The 6,000-nt window shown below is 40.3% G+C and overlaps 1 protein-coding gene across 1 annotated transcript in view; it reads right to left on the bottom strand.

The window, feature by feature from the left end:
- The window catches only part of jcada (junctional cadherin 5 associated a), a 79,810-nt gene extending 75,589 nt beyond the window's left edge, over positions 1–4,221 (bottom strand). Inside the window, exon 1 of the mRNA XM_057824287.1 lies at positions 4,017–4,221. The gene's annotated coding sequence lies outside the window, so the exon portion shown is untranslated. The remainder of the gene's footprint in view (positions 1–4,016) is intronic.
- Positions 4,222–6,000: the final 1,779 nt, after the last annotated feature.

Raw genomic sequence — 6,000 nt, forward strand, 5'->3', positions numbered from 1 at the left:
TTCAAGTAATTTGTTGTTGATTTTCAGTCACTTCCTATTGTTTTGGGGCAATTTTGCGTCACTTCCTGTTGATTTGGGGATATTGATGGGCCACTTCTAAGAGGTCGACCGATATATCGGGGCAATATATGGACTTTTTTCCAACATTGGCCATCAGCCAATTACCCCCCACCCCACCCCCCAAAAAAAGGATTTTGATCTGGCATCTGTGTAGGCAACTATGGCCACCGCTGACTGACGGTAGGACCCCGGAAAGACCCTGCAGCAGCTTGAAGGCAGGCTGCTATAGGAAGCTTGAGGCGTGCCTGTTTTGTAAATATTGAGATTTAAGATATTTTTAACCTTGTATTAGGGGATATGCAATGTTGCTTTAGTCTTTTAAGGTGTTTACTGAGTGAGCCTTACAACTCTAAATGTAACTGGTAGCATTAGCATAGCATTCACGTTAGCATTAGCTTTAGCATGGCGAGCATCCTTTAAACTCTCACTGTCACTTGTTTACATCTCGTCTACTCTAGTGCAATACTTCTCAAATATTTGGCCGCAGAGCCGCAGAGGGCGGCACATGTGACTTCGGGGAGCATACTTTTTTTGCCAGACTAGAATAAAGTGTAATTGCTCATCCACTCAGTGGGTGGCAGTGGCGCTCTCATTTTCAGAGTGTGTGCAGTATTTTTGAACAAAACAAGACCACACAGCAAAGAGCAATTGAGATATGAAGAGCTAAGACGAGGAAATATGACTAAGTGTATGTAATGTTTGTCTTTTGGCTTTGACTTTTAATACAGTGGGAGATGAGGAAAGACCAGTCTGTTTACGGTGTCTAAAAATGTTTGCAGCAGACAGCAGGAAGCAAAATAAATTAAGGCTTCACTTAAGAAAATTAAACCCCAATCACACTGATGAACAGCTTGATTTTTTTTTTCAGCAAAAACATGCCCAATATTGCAAACAATCATCCTGCTTTGTCAGTGATACATCAGTAAACTAGCAAGCACTGTTAGCATCTTATAAAATGGCATACCATGTTGCTCGATGCAAAAAAAAAAAAAAAAAACACCATAGCAAAGGAGATGACACTGCCTGCAGAAAAAATAAAAACTGTCCCTCTGTCCAATGACACTGTCATTTTTGTTCTCTTTTTTTTTCCTTTTGTTCCAGTCAAATTGTTTGGCATATTATCCTTACAGTATTAGGGAATGTTGCTCATCAATTTGAATTAATTATTATTTAATTATTATATTAAATTTTATTTTTCAGTATCAAATTGTCAAAAAATGTACCTTGAGTGTGTTTTTACAGTTTGGATGTGACTTTTTTAATTGAGGCTAATTGATGCGCTTTAAGTCTTTTCTGTTACCAACAAAACAATGTTAATAAAGTTATACATTATTGTAAGTAGGCATGTGTCGATAACCGGTTTTAAGTTATACTGTGGTACGAAAACGTAACGGTTTCAAACCCGCAAAAATTTTCCGTCATACCGTCCCTAAGTTATAAGCTATTAATAATGTACCACATATGCAGGGAGAAATCCCTCGCTTGTAGCTGCATGACTCTGTTGCTCAGTGTCAGTGAGTCAGCTGTGCTACACGATGGCTGCAAGGGGTGAAACTCATGTACTTTTTCCCGTCATCAAAGAAAACGAAATTGCTGGTATGGGAATACTTTGGCTAAAGAAAAGTTACAGACGGCTTAGAGGAGGAGGGCTAACCGACATGTAAAACATGTGATTGCCAAGGAGGCAATACCTCCAATATGATTTCGCAATTATATGAAATTAAAGGTGAGTAAAGACTATCATGGACGTTTCCCACCAGCTACGAGACTTAACTCCAGCGTGTTTAGTGTGTCTAGCAGTGGTAAAACGTGTTTTTCTCCCTGGTAACTGTATGTGTTGAGAAAGAGAGTGTGCGTATAATGTAAACAAGATATGAGTCATACCCGTGCTTTTTATGGAAAATAATTCAATTATTTTGTTCTGATCATCATGATGTTAAGCTGTGGCTGAGCGGCACAGTGGCTGAGTGGTTAGCACGTCCGCCTCGCAGATCTGAGATCAAGGGTTCAATCCTGGGCTTTGGCCTTCCTGTGTGGAGTTTGCATGTTCTCCCCATGCATGTGTGGGTTTTCTCAGGAAACTCCAGTTTCCTCCCAAAAACACGCATTGTAGGCTGATTGAACACTCTAAATTGTCCGTAGGTATGAATGTGTGCGTGAATGGTTGAATGTCTCCTTGTGCCCTGCAATTGGCTGGCAACCAGTTCAGGGTGTACACTGCATTACCCATAGTTACCTGGGATAGGCTCCAGCACCTCCGTGACCCTTGTGAGGAAAAGCAGCTTGGAAAATGAATGATTTACACTTATTTTCCAATTTGCTAGTATGTTTTGAACAAAAAATCCTGTTCAATGGAAAAAAGTTATTTATTTATTTGTTTGTTTGTTTATTTATTTTAACCCAGATATCTCAAAGTACCACATTTTGGAGCTCTAATTGCAATAACGTGATACCGTCCTATTTTGGCTTAAGGTTATCATACCCTCAGAATCTCATACAGGCAAATGCCTAATTGTAAGTTGATCTATAATACCGCTTTTATTCATATTAAAAATTGCACAATGTTTTGCAGAGGTGGACTTATAATGATAATAATTTTATAGACAAACGATACTATTTATGGTGGCGGCAGAGAGCTGGGGGCGCGAAACATCTACGTCTTCCTTTGGCTTAGCAAAATAATTGAGAAGCACTGGTCCAGTGTAACATTTTGGGATCGCAACTTGTTGGTTCCTTTTTATGTAAACAGTGACACCTTTTTAAAAAAACATATTGATTCTTGGCAGGAGTGTATGAATAACCTTTTGGGATACAAAGTATCATGATATATCACAATTTCAATATTTTGTCACACCCCTAGTACTGACCCTACTTTTCTATTATTACCCCTAATCTCGATCAGGGGAGAGGGAAGGTCATCAATGCCAACATGCTTGCAGGTGAGACACAGTGACAAAACATGGAAGCATCAAAGCAATCATTTGTCATCAGCCAAGCTCCATTTAATGCATTTGGCGCTCCTGGAAAAGAATGAGAGCAGCACATGCACGAATCCGTGTGTTATGAAGGTTGTCATGTTATAAAATTGACTGACGGGCGACTATAAGGTTGTTATTACACTCCCCCAATAGGAACGCGCGCGCACTCCAGACTTCTTAATGTTCGGATAATTTGACTTTCATTGCTGTCTTTTTAAATTCATTTAAGCGTGTGTGTTCTTAGTCGGCATGCAGGTGACCAAAATACAGGTGACGAATCAGTTTATTTTTTTCATTATAATTATTATTAATATTTTGTTCATGCAGCAGAGCCACTGTGGATTAAATATCACTTGAGCAAGTCAACAACTTCCACAGGTTTATAAGAAATTTCTCTTTGGGGATGCTCTTCATTAGTAAGGCTGAAATCGGAATAATGTCGGGCATTCTTCCGTTAAATACCTTCAGTCGCTTGGTTGTTTATAACACGAGAGCGCTAGGACAGTAGAAATTGCGTAATTTGAATTGAGTTTGGCCTCTTCTCCACGGAACAGAACACCAAGATGGGCTAACGTTAGCCTGGCTAGCTCCATCAGCAATCTTTAACCTTCAGCTGATCGGAAAAGAGCGCGTCTCCTTCAAAAATACCACACGCCTCCCGTCACTCTTCAAGTTACAAATGCAAAGAATAGGTCATGCTCGTCCACATTCGCTACGTAATGTCGAGTCTGAAAAGTGACAACAAAACTGAACCGAATGCACCCGTACCCCTTCGACGGTACGAGATGCAGACGGAGCCGGGCAGGAGAGCGTGGAGGCGGCTGGATTGAAGTTGAAGGGACCGCTGGAATTGTTGACTGGCGCGCGGATGCGACTCAGCCTCCGGTGGCACCTCTCTCGCTTTCTCAAATGTTTACACGCACTAAACAACAACCACATGATGCAACGAAATGGAAGGTACTTTTTTTTTTTATTTACCTGAGGAGCGTGTCGTCGCGTTGGCTCCTTGGTGCCAAGCTCTCATCCCTGCCGCTGCTCCGGACGGAATGAGCGAGCTCGGATGTGCGAAGGGAACAGCCCCCTCACGACGTGCGGAGCACAGCACCGAGGGAGCATCCCGCCTCCGCTCCAGTGGGCAGGCAGCTGGATGCAATGTTAATGTCAATGACTGTACACTCAGCGTTTCACCTCATCTGTCTATGCTGCAAATGCTTATGTTTAACCTTTCTTCACAATTTCCAACTGTTTAAAATCGATTCAAAGCGCATCTGGGAGATCTTAGGAGACCAGCAGCGGTTAATGAATAATTAACCTCCACACATCCTTGACCATGAAACTACTGTAGCCAATCATAAGGTACAGCTGCATGCAAACTGGATCAAAATACAGCCTTTAATAAGATTGATCAAATGGTGGGCTGTATTCCGTAACTAGGTCTTCAGTAGGGATTTTCACTTCTTATTTCAGCCAGTTTAGAAACACATCATTAAAGTGAAGCCCCACCCAATTGCTGATTTATGGAGGAACTTCCCACCCGGATAGCAGACCAACATTGAATAAACGTTGATTTTTCTATCAAAATCATCAGGATGGTTGACATCGAGATTTTCAACGTCATGTGACAACGTTGTTTTATGGTATGTCAGGCAATGATTGGGTTAACATTGTTTTATAGTTGATGAACTAATGTTGAAAAATAGTTTATTTATGATTGACCAGGTATTGATCTGGACAGATAACAGACCGACGTTGAAAAGATGTTGGATCAACATTCCGCGATCGATCTTATATTGTTGAATCAACGCCACTTTTGCACCCTCATTTAATGTTGTTTCAACGTTGAAATCCTTAAAAAACCTAAACGTCATTTCGATTACTAATAATATTGGAACAACGCTGAATCAATGTTATGCTTTCGACCAAAATGCCCGCCCATCCATAATTCAATGACTTTTCAATCATATTTCCCGGTCAATCATAAATCAACTATGTGCCAACATTAGTTCATCAACTATAAAACAATGTTAACCCAACCATCGCCTAACATACCATAGAACAATGTTGTTTCGACGTCACTTGACGTAAAAAATTTTGATGTCAACCATACTGATGATTTTGATGGAAAAACGTTTATTTAATGTCTGCCATCTGGGTAGAGCGCAAATATTCACTGAAAACCTCACCGATTCACTGTGCACGTGCCGAAACAAAAGCTGAAGGCAAAAAAAAAATAATCATCATCATCATAATTAATTAAAATTACCGTAATTTTCGGACTATAAAGCGTTATTTTTTTCCCCTCATTTGTAATCCTGCGGTTTATAGTCCACTGCGGCTTATTTGTTTATTTATTTGGGTTAAAAGGCAACACTTTATTTGACAGCAGCGTCATAACTCTGCCATAAGACCGTAATGATTATGACAATATCATGGGCATAAATGAATGCTTGTAACAGATTTCATTAAGTGTCATCTCATTAACTCCATTTACTCTATATCCACCTCAGCTCTTTTACATCCATTTAAAAGTGAGATAATTTGCCGGATGACATAAAATTACATCTGTCACAAGCATTCATTAATGCTCATAGCAGTGTCATGTCATAACTATGACGATCTTATGACAGTCTTATGGCACTACTGTCAAATAAAGTGTTACCAAATACCATAACTAGCAATTAATGAAACAACTAGAACAGTACCTGAAGAAAAAAATAGCACAGAACATGAATTTTGATTGTTATTTACATCTGTAGCGCTGCAATGCATGCTAGGAGGCCTATTGGACGACAACAGTGTTGACAGCGGGTGGGAGCAGAGGTTGACTGCCCCCCCCTAAGGGAGCAGTGATGGAAAAATGAAGCTTCTTGATGCAATAAAGCTTGGCAGCAATTGGTTCAAAGCTCCATGGTGGTTCATTTGGTCTTATGACAGTCTTATAATGCCGCTGTGAAATAAAGTG

This window comes from Corythoichthys intestinalis, chromosome 20 (assembly GCF_030265065.1).
Source record: "Corythoichthys intestinalis isolate RoL2023-P3 chromosome 20, ASM3026506v1, whole genome shotgun sequence".
In the NCBI taxonomy this organism is placed as follows: domain Eukaryota; kingdom Metazoa; phylum Chordata; class Actinopteri; order Syngnathiformes; family Syngnathidae; genus Corythoichthys; species Corythoichthys intestinalis.